The 12,219-nt window shown below is 24.8% G+C and overlaps 2 non-coding genes across 2 annotated transcripts; both read left to right on the forward strand.

Annotated features, from left to right (window-relative positions):
* Nucleotides 1-1,373: 1,373 nt before the first annotated feature.
* LOC123304047 lies at nucleotides 1,374-1,492 on the forward strand. Its single transcript, XR_006536104.1, has one exon. It is a non-coding gene; the product is annotated as a 5S ribosomal RNA (ribosomal RNA).
* Nucleotides 1,493-7,851: 6,359 nt separating this feature from the next.
* On the forward strand, nucleotides 7,852-7,970 carry LOC123304048. Its single transcript, XR_006536105.1, has one exon. It is a non-coding gene; the product is annotated as a 5S ribosomal RNA (ribosomal RNA).
* The last annotated feature ends 4,249 nt before the right edge of the window (nucleotides 7,971-12,219 follow it).

The following is a 12,219-nucleotide window of genomic DNA, read 5'->3' on the forward strand; positions in this document are numbered from 1 at the left end:
AAACTATGTTTATTAATAATTGTTAATAAAAAAATTAAATATATTTTAATTTATAAAATAAATATTATTATTAAATTTATAATTTATTATTTTATATATTATAGAAATTGAAAAAATAAATCATGTTTACTACGACAGTAAATTAGAAATACTATTTAATTTTTATGTGTTTTCTACATGGTACTTTGACTTACATAGGGACTTATATTATTGTGAATAATGATATAATTGAAAACCTTTATTTTTTATTTGATAGAATTATTATATTTTATCATTTAAATATTTATAATAAATACATTATTTTTATAAAGTAAAAAAATATGGCCGAAGAAAATTCTACAGCTGTTGCAGCAACTGCGGTTACTGCTGCTTCTACAACACCAACAAAAAAAGCAACAGCTTCTGGTGCTAAACGTACAAAACAACATTCAAAACCAACACATCCACGTACATCAGAAATGGTTGTTAACGCAATTAAAAATTTAAAAGAACGTGGTGGTTCATCATTACAAGCAATTAAAAAATATTTAGCTGCAAATTATAAAGTGGATTCTGATAAAATTTCACCATTTATTAAAAAATATTTAAAAGCTGCTGTAACTGAGGGAGCCTTGGTACAAACTAAAGGTAAGGGGCATCTGGTTCATTCAAATTGGCTGCTTCCGCTTCATCTAATTCTTCAGCTAAATCAAAAGTATCCAAAAAAGAAAGTGGAGCAAAAGGTTCAGCAAAGAGTGCTAAAAGTAAACGGGCACCAAAAGAAAAGAAAGCCACAACTACATCATTGGCAGCCAAAAAGCCTAAAGCAAAAAAAGCGACTCCATCATCATCAACTGCTGCTAAAAAAGTTACTGCAAAATCATCAGCGGCATCAAAAAAAGCACCAGTTAAAGCAAAACCAGCAAAAAGTACAAAATCCGCTGCCAAAAGTAGCCCTGCTCGTAAACCGAAAGCACCAAAAGCTAAGAAAGCTTCTGTTGCCAAATCATCTCCTACAAAAATTAAAAAAGCAGCACCAAAAAAGAAATGATCTGTTACTTTAATAATATATTGAAATATTTCATTATTTTTGCTAAAAAATGAAAATAACATAGGCCTTAATACAGGCCACAAATTAATATTTGATAAGAGTAAATTATTTTTTGTATAAATATTTTATAAAATAATAGTTAAGAAACATTTGCCACAGTCAGTACCACGGATGGGTGGCCACTTGAGAATACTGTGTGCGGTTGCATTTTTATTTAAAATATATGGTATAATAAATAAGTATATATTTAAATTGATTACTTCATTGAAAATTTTAATAATATACTTTAATATTAATGATATTTATGAAAAATATATATTTGTAAAAATTTTCATTTATTACTGGCAACAGCCATACCACGTTGAAAACACCGGTTCTCGTCCGATCACCGAAGTTAAGCAACATTGGGCACAGTCAGTACTTGGATGGGTGACCGCTTGGGAACACTGTGTGCGGTTGCCTTTTTATATTAAAAATATAAATTATTTTTCTTCTTTTCTTTTTTTTTACACACCATATATAAATATATGTTATTTAGAAATGTAAACCTTTTATATTATTCGTCAACAAATAAATATTATTTTTTGTATAAAATTTTATTGCATTTATAACTCATATCATGGTTACTTTAAAGCGAGAAGTTTTTTTAATATTTCAAATGAATATAAAATAATATAAATTTTATGAAATTTATTTATTTTTAGAAATAGCAATCGCTTATAATTATAACAAAATTTTAATAATGTTTAATTTTATTTCAATAATTTATATATATATATATATATATATATTTTTTAATAAAAATAATATACTCTTATTTAATAATATATGTTGGTCCTATATATAGGACCGAAAATATTTCTTATTTGTTTTTTTTTTTTTTAAATTGTCATTTAAAACGCTTATGCACGTTCTCCACGAATACGTCTTGCCAATTGTATATCCTTAGGCATAATTGTAACACGCTTTGCATGAATTGCGCATAAATTGGTATCTTCAAATAAACCTACTAAATAGGCTTCACTAGCTTCTTGTAATGCCATAACAGCTGAACTTTGGAAACGTAAATCGGTTTTAAAATCTTGTGCAATTTCACGTACTAAACGTTGGAATGGTAATTTACGAATTAACAATTCAGTACTTTTTTGATAACGACGAATTTCTCGTAAAGCTACTGTACCAGGACGATATCTGTGTGGTTTTTTTACTCCACCAGTTGCTGGTGCACTTTTACGTGCAGCTTTCGTTGCTAATTGTTTTCTTGGTGCTTTACCACCAGTTGATTTACGTGCAGTTTGCTTGGTTCTAGCCATTTTCAAATAATAATGTTTTTACAAAAAAACACACAATTTTAAAAATTATATTCGACAATTTGATACTACAAAGTCAAATGTTTAAATGCGAAATAAATGTGTTGTATTTATATTTATATGAAATTTCAAAATTTTTGTTGTCATATCCTATTGGATAGCTATCAGAGTATGGACTAATCAAATTGTATAGGCGTGGCTTAAAAAATCTTTAATGCTTTATATAAAAAGGCACAATTGTACCGGCGCTCACATACATTACAATACTTGTGAGGTTAACACACGTGTTATCCGTTCGTTAAAATATTGTAAATAATTTTTTATTAAAATGACTGGCAGAGGAAAAGGTGGAAAGGGTCTTGGAAAAGGGGGTGCAAAACGTCATAGAAAAGTTTTGCGTGATAATATCCAAGGTATTACAAAACCTGCAATTCGTCGTTTAGCACGACGAGGTGGAGTAAAACGTATCTCTGGTTTAATTTATGAAGAAACACGTGGTGTACTTAAAGTATTCCTTGAAAATGTTATTCGGGATGCTGTTACATATACTGAACACGCAAAACGTAAAACAGTTACAGCTATGGATGTTGTATATGCATTAAAACGACAAGGTCGTACTTTGTATGGTTTTGGAGGTTAAGAAAATATAATAATTTACTTAAAATATTTAGTAAATTTATTAAAGAATATTTAATACATCCGATAAATTTAAACAGGCTTTCCTTTTTGGGAAGCCACTAATTTTATTTATATAAGAGTAAATAAATTTGTTAATAAATATAACATATTATATAATTTGTTTACAACAAATTATTTTGTTTATAACATACATTACCAAATATTTTTATTTATTTTTTTTTTTTTTATTGTAATATATCTGCAATAATAAATTATAATTTGTATATTATCTATTTTATTTTACAATAACTTATTGAATTTTTGAAAAAATTTTATTATAAATTAATATACTATTATATTTTTTATATATACAAGTTAAGAGTAACAAGTATCGATAGGAGATTATCGAATTTATAACTAATAAAACATTTCGCCTTAATCAAAGAAAATAAAGATTTTGCTATACCATTTTTTATACTTTCAATAAATAATTTATTATTAAATTTTTATTATTTCATTTATTTTTTAAAATTATTAAAAATATTTTTCTAATAATTATAAGCGTACATAAACAAGTAGTAAATGTAAAATGAAAATAATAAAGGTAATGTAATGCATTTGCATTACACTGATTTACGATATATATTCCGCGATATCCTTTATTATATTTAAAATTAATAATATTGATATACTAATAATAGATATATTCAAGCTATTAATATATAAAATTTTATATTAAATATGATATTAATAATTGTTTATTTTATTTTTTTGTATATATAAAAATAATTTACTCTTATTTAAAAAATTTGATGGCTCTCTTAAAAAGAGAGCCGTTTTTATATGTTGATGTATTTTTATGTTATCAATTAAATAATATTTTCGATTTATTTATTTTGAACTTGTATATTTTGTAACAGCTTTAGTACCTTCACTAACAGCGTGCTTTGCCAATTCACCAGGTAATAATAATCGAACTGCGGTTTGAATTTCCCGACTTGTGATTGTTGAACGTTTATTATAATGTGCTAAACGTGATGCTTCAGCAGCAATACGTTCAAAAATATCATTAACAAAACTGTTCATGATACTCATAGCTTTACTAGAGATACCAGTATCAGGATGCACTTGTTTTAATACTTTGTAAATGTAAATTGCATATGATTCCTTGCGCTTCCTCTTCTTTTTCTTATCACTCTTTGATATATTTTTTTGAGCTTTGCCAGCTTTTTTTGCTGCTTTTCCACTTGTTTTTGGTGGCATTGTTACAAACAATTAATATACACAGATAGTTACAGAACACCAGTCAGTATATGTATGAGCGTGTCGTGTATACAACTAGCGTATTATATACGCGAAGATGGATATAACAATAAAAATGAATACTACTCTCTGATTGGCTAAAAATAATACTATAAGGTGATTGGTTTATTTTTAAAGTTTTATATTTTATAAATATTATAAATTAAAATACCCAAATAACATTTTAAACATTTATGTTACAATCCCCGTAACGTACACATCTGTGTGATTATATTTACAAAAAAAAATATTAATTAAATAAATTTATTCGCTATGTCTGGACGAGGTAAAGGTGGTAAAGTAAAGGGAAAGGCAAAGTCAAGATCAAGCCGAGCAGGATTACAATTTCCTGTTGGAAGAATTCACAGATTATTACGAAAAGGAAATTATGCTGAACGAGTAGGTGCTGGTGCCCCAGTATATTTGGCTGCTGTTATGGAATATTTGGCTGCAGAAGTTCTCGAGTTAGCTGGTAATGCTGCCCGTGATAACAAAAAAACACGTATCATTCCACGTCATTTACAATTGGCAATTCGTAATGATGAAGAATTAAATAAATTATTATCTGGTGTAACAATTGCTCAAGGTGGTGTATTACCAAACATTCAAGCAGTGTTATTACCAAAGAAAACTGAAAAGAAAGCATAAATTAAAAACATTGCATTAATTTTTATAATAATAATACATCGATCATAGGCCTTTTAATAAAAGGCCACAAATTTATTTAAAATAAGAGTAAAAATTATTTTTATAAATAATATATTATAATATTTTTTTAAAGAATCAATTTAAATAATTATAAATTAATGATTCTTTTTTTTTTTTTCTTTTTTTATATGTTATTATGGAAATAATTCATCATATTATGATGACATTTAGGTAACATATTATAAGAATATTCATAAAATATTATCAAAATAATATTGTATTATGATGATATATTTAGACAAAATATTATAAGAATATACACAAAATATTATCAAAATAATATCATTAGATAACAAAACTGTTCATGATACTCATACCTTTACTAGAGATAAAAGTATCAGGATGCACTTGTATTAATACATATTATCACAACATCACAAAATATTTTTTAAAAGGAAAAATTTTTTTAAAATTATTATAAAATTTGATTGAATTAAATTTCAATTTATTTTTTTAATAATTAAAGAAAAAAAAAAAACAAAGCATATAAACTTTCTATTGAAAATGTTATTTTAAACTAGATGGCCAAGTGAACTTCGTTACACAAACAATATATGACGTATTCGTTATTTAAATAATCAGTATCCTTTGATATTATATCAATACGTTACTCTCTTCTTTTGATACATATTAATAAAATTTCAATTTATAAGATTTTATGTCAATTATATAAATAATATTATAAATTTTCTAAATACATAAGTTAAGTAACAAAAAATTTGAATAACAAGATAAATTTATATATTATGTTTTAATACTCGATACTATAATATATCGCATCCGTTACCAATTATTCGGTATCCTTTGATTTATACACAGAATGAACTAAAAATATATATCAAATTTATTTTATTTATTTATATATTTAATATTATTATTATTATTTTATATTACAAAGTTTCTTAACGAAGCTTACAATGATTTCTCATATCGTACTTAACAAAATTATTTAGATCATATAAAATTTAAATTGTTAAAAAATTTGTATATTTATTATTATTATTATTTATTTTTATTAAAATTACATAACATAAAATTAATAATATTTTAATAATTATATAAATTAATTCTTATTTAAAATAATCTTATATTAATCTCAACAAATACTCTAATAATATATTTTGTCATAAATTTTTTTATATTTAAAATAAATATTATAATATATAAATACTTATATCAGTATAAAATTTCTTTATATAATTATGAAAAAATTAATTTAATAGTTAATTATTGATATTAATGCATAAATAAAAGTATTTTCTAATGAAATATATTTTGTCAATGTTCGATTAACACATTTCATAATAATACGTTTTCATTATTGACAAAAAAAGTTTTTCTAAAAATGAAATCTTATACTATAATATATATATTTATATATTAAATTTTTTAATTATTTATATACTAATAATTTATAATAAATCGATATTAAATAAAAAATAAAAATATATACTTTTTAAGTTTACCTTAAAAATATTATTGTTTTGTATGATTGAAATAATTAATATTAAACTATGTTTATTAATAATTGTTAATAAAAAAATTAAATATATTTTAATTTATAAAATAAATATTATTATTAAATTTATAATTTATTATTTTATATATTATAGAAATTGAAAAAATAAATCATGTTTACTACGACAGTAAATTAGAAATACTATTTAATTTTTATGTGTTTTCTACATGGTACTTTGACTTACATAGGGACTTATATTATTGTGAATAATGATATAATTGAAAACCTTTATTTTTTATTTGATAGAATTATTATATTTTATCATTTAAATATTTATAATAAATACATTATTTTTATAAAGTAAAAAAATATGGCCGAAGAAAATTCTACAGCTGTTGCAGCAACTGCGGTTACTGCTGCTTCTACAACACCAACAAAAAAAGCAACAGCTTCTGGTGCTAAACGTACAAAACAACATTCAAAACCAACACATCCACGTACATCAGAAATGGTTGTTAACGCAATTAAAAATTTAAAAGAACGTGGTGGTTCATCATTACAAGCAATTAAAAAATATTTAGCTGCAAATTATAAAGTGGATTCTGATAAAATTTCACCATTTATTAAAAAATATTTAAAAGCTGCTGTAACTGAGGGAGCCTTGGTACAAACTAAAGGTAAAGGTGCATCTGGTTCATTCAAATTGGCTGCTTCCGCTTCATCTAATTCTTCAGCTAAATCAAAAGTATCCAAAAAAGAAAGTGGAGCAAAAGGTTCAGCAAAGAGTGCTAAAAGTAAACGGGCACCAAAAGAAAAGAAAGCCACAACTACATCATTGGCAGCCAAAAAGCCTAAAGCAAAAAAAGCGACTCCATCATCATCAACTGCTGCTAAAAAAGTTACTGCAAAATCATCAGCGGCATCAAAAAAAGCACCAGTTAAAGCAAAACCAGCAAAAAGTACAAAATCCGCTGCCAAAAGTAGCCCTGCTCGTAAACCGAAAGCACCAAAAGCTAAGAAAGCTTCTGTTGCCAAATCATCTCCTACAAAAATTAAAAAAGCAGCACCAAAAAAGAAATGATCTGTTACTTTAATAATATATTGAAATATTTCATTATTTTTGCTAAAAAATGAAAATAACATAGGCCTTAATACAGGCCACAAATTAATATTTGATAAGAGTAAATTATTTTTTGTATAAATATTTTATAAAATAATAGTTAAGAAACATTTGCCACAGTCAGTACCACGGATGGGTGGCCACTTGAGAATACTGTGTGCGGTTGCATTTTTATTTAAAATATATGGTATAATAAATAAGTATATATTTAAATTGATTACTTCATTGAAAATTTTAATAATATACTTTAATATTAATGATATTTATGAAAAATATATATTTGTAAAAATTTTCATTTATTACTGGCAACAGCCATACCACGTTGAAAACACCGGTTCTCGTCCGATCACCGAAGTTAAGCAACATTGGGCACAGTCAGTACTTGGATGGGTGACCGCTTGGGAACACTGTGTGCGGTTGCCTTTTTATATTAAAAATATAAATTATTTTTCTTCTTTTCTTTTTTTTTACACACCATATATAAATATATGTTATTTAGAAATGTAAACCTTTTATATTATTCGTCAACAAATAAATATTATTTTTTGTATAAAATTTTATTGCATTTATAACTCATATCATGGTTACTTTAAAGCGAGAAGTTTTTTTAATATTTCAAATGAATATAAAATAATATAAATTTTATGAAATTTATTTATTTTTAGAAATAGCAATCGCTTATAATTATAACAAAATTTTAATAATGTTTAATTTTATTTCAATAATTATATATATATATATATATATATATATTTTTTAATAAAAATAATATACTCTTATTTAATAATATATGTTGGTCCTATATATAGGACCGAAAATATTTCTTATTTGTTTTTTTTTTTTTTAAATTGTCATTTAAAACGCTTATGCACGTTCTCCACGAATACGTCTTGCCAATTGTATATCCTTAGGCATAATTGTAACACGCTTTGCATGAATTGCGCATAAATTGGTATCTTCAAATAAACCTACTAAATAGGCTTCACTAGCTTCTTGTAATGCCATAACAGCTGAACTTTGGAAACGTAAATCGGTTTTAAAATCTTGTGCAATTTCACGTACTAAACGTTGGAATGGTAATTTACGAATTAACAATTCAGTACTTTTTTGATAACGACGAATTTCTCGTAAAGCTACTGTACCAGGACGATATCTGTGTGGTTTTTTTACTCCACCAGTTGCTGGTGCACTTTTACGTGCAGCTTTCGTTGCTAATTGTTTTCTTGGTGCTTTACCACCAGTTGATTTACGTGCAGTTTGCTTGGTTCTAGCCATTTTCAAATAATAATGTTTTTACAAAAAAACACACAATTTTAAAAATTATATTCGACAATTTGATACTACAAAGTCAAATGTTTAAATGCGAAATAAATGTGTTGTATTTATATTTATATGAAATTTCAAAATTTTTGTTGTCATATCCTATTGGATAGCTATCAGAGTATGGACTAATCAAATTGTATAGGCGTGGCTTAAAAAATCTTTAATGCTTTATATAAAAAGGCACAATTGTACCGGCGCTCACATACATTACAATACTTGTGAGGTTAACACACGTGTTATCCGTTCGTTAAAATATTGTAAATAATTTTTTATTAAAATGACTGGCAGAGGAAAAGGTGGAAAGGGTCTTGGAAAAGGGGGTGCAAAACGTCATAGAAAAGTTTTGCGTGATAATATCCAAGGTATTACAAAACCTGCAATTCGTCGTTTAGCACGACGAGGTGGAGTAAAACGTATCTCTGGTTTAATTTATGAAGAAACACGTGGTGTACTTAAAGTATTCCTTGAAAATGTTATTCGGGATGCTGTTACATATACTGAACACGCAAAACGTAAAACAGTTACAGCTATGGATGTTGTATATGCATTAAAACGACAAGGTCGTACTTTGTATGGTTTTGGAGGTTAAGAAAATATAATAATTTACTTAAAATATTTAGTAAATTTATTAAAGAATATTTAATACATCCGATAAATTTAAACAGGCTTTCCTTTTTGGGAAGCCACTAATTTTATTTATATAAGAGTAAATAAATTTGTTAATAAATATAACATATTATATAATTTGTTTACAACAAATTATTTTGTTTATAACATACATTACCAAATATTTTTATTTATTTTTTTTTTTTTTATTGTAATATATCTGCAATAATAAATTATAATTTGTATATTATCTATTTTATTTTACAATAACTTATTGAATTTTTGAAAAAATTTTATTATAAATTAATATACTATTATATTTTTTTATATATACAAGTTAAGAGTAACAAGTATCGATAGGAGATTATCGAATTTATAACTAATAAAACATTTCGCCTTAATCAAAGAAAATAAAGATTTTGCTATACCATTTTTTATACTTTCAATAAATAATTTATTATTAAATTTTTATTATTTCATTTATTTTTTAAAATTATTAAAAATATTTTTCTAATAATTATAAGCGTACATAAACAAGTAGTAAATGTAAAATGAAAATAATAAAGGTAATGTAATGCATTTGCATTACACTGATTTACGATATATATTCCGCGATATCCTTTATTATATTTAAAATTAATAATATTGATATACTAATAATAGATATATTCAAGCTATTAATATATAAAATTTTATATTAAATATGATATTAATAATTGTTTATTTTATTTTTTTGTATATATAAAAATAATTTACTCTTATTTAAAAAATTTGATGGCTCTCTTAAAAAGAGAGCCGTTTTTATATGTTGATGTATTTTTATGTTATCAATTAAATAATATTTTCGATTTATTTATTTTGAACTTGTATATTTTGTAACAGCTTTAGTACCTTCACTAACAGCGTGCTTTGCCAATTCACCAGGTAATAATAATCGAACTGCGGTTTGAATTTCCCGACTTGTGATTGTTGAACGTTTATTATAATGTGCTAAACGTGATGCTTCAGCAGCAATACGTTCAAAAATATCATTAACAAAACTGTTCATGATACTCATAGCTTTACTAGAGATACCAGTATCAGGATGCACTTGTTTTAATACTTTGTAAATGTAAATTGCATATGATTCCTTGCGCTTCCTCTTCTTTTTCTTATCACTCTTTGATATATTTTTTTGAGCTTTGCCAGCTTTTTTTGCTGCTTTTCCACTTGTTTTTGGTGGCATTGTTACAAACAATTAATATACACAGATAGTTACAGAACACCAGTCAGTATATGTATGAGCGTGTCGTGTATACAACTAGCGTATTATATACGCGAAGATGGATATAACAATAAAAATGAATACTACTCTCTGATTGGCTAAAAATAATACTATAAGGTGATTGGTTTATTTTTAAAGTTTTATATTTTATAAATATTATAAATTAAAATACCCAAATAACATTTTAAACATTTATGTTACAATCCCCGTAACGTACACATCTGTGTGATTATATTTACAAAAAAAAATATTAATTAAATAAATTTATTCGCTATGTCTGGACGAGGTAAAGGTGGTAAAGTAAAGGGAAAGGCAAAGTCAAGATCAAGCCGAGCAGGATTACAATTTCCTGTTGGAAGAATTCACAGATTATTACGAAAAGGAAATTATGCTGAACGAGTAGGTGCTGGTGCCCCAGTATATTTGGCTGCTGTTATGGAATATTTGGCTGCAGAAGTTCTCGAGTTAGCTGGTAATGCTGCCCGTGATAACAAAAAAACACGTATCATTCCACGTCATTTACAATTGGCAATTCGTAATGATGAAGAATTAAATAAATTATTATCTGGTGTAACAATTGCTCAAGGTGGTGTATTACCAAACATTCAAGCAGTGTTATTACCAAAGAAAACTGAAAAGAAAGCATAAATTAAAAACATTGCATTAATTTTTATAATAATAATACATCGATCATAGGCCTTTTAATAAAAGGCCACAAATTTATTTAAAATAAGAGTAAAAATTATTTTTATAAATAATATATTATAATATTTTTTTAAAGAATCAATTTAAATAATTATAAATTAATGATTCTTTTTTTTTTTTTCTTTTTTTATATGTTATTATGGAAATAATTCATCATATTATGATGACATTTAGGTAACATATTATAAGAATATTCATAAAATATTATCAAAATAATATTGTATTATGATGATATTTAGACAAAATATTATAAGAATATACACAAAATATTATCAAAATAATATCATTAGATAACAAAACTGTTCATGATACTCATACCTTTACTAGAGATAAAAGTATCAGGATGCACTTGTATTAATACATATTATCACAACATCACAAAATATTTTTTAAAAGGAAAAATTTTTTTAAAATTATTATAAAATTTGATTGAATTAAATTTCAATTTATTTTTTTAATAATTAAAGAAAAAAAAAAAAACAAAGCATATAAACTTTCTATTGAAAATGTTATTTTAAACTAGATGGCCAAGTGAACTTCGTTACACAAACAATATATGACGTATTCGTTATTTAAATAATCAGTATCCTTTGATATTATATCAATACGTTACTCTCTTCTTTTGATACATATTAATAAAATTTCAATTTATAAGATTTTATGTCAATTATATAAATAATATTATAAATTTTCTAAATACATAAGTTAAGTAACAAAAAATTTGAATAACAAGATAAATTTATATATTATGTTTTAATACTCGATACTATAATA

Source organism: Chrysoperla carnea, assembly GCF_905475395.1.
Source record: "Chrysoperla carnea chromosome X unlocalized genomic scaffold, inChrCarn1.1 SUPER_X_unloc_183, whole genome shotgun sequence".
Lineage (NCBI taxonomy): Eukaryota > Metazoa > Arthropoda > Insecta > Neuroptera > Chrysopidae > Chrysoperla > Chrysoperla carnea.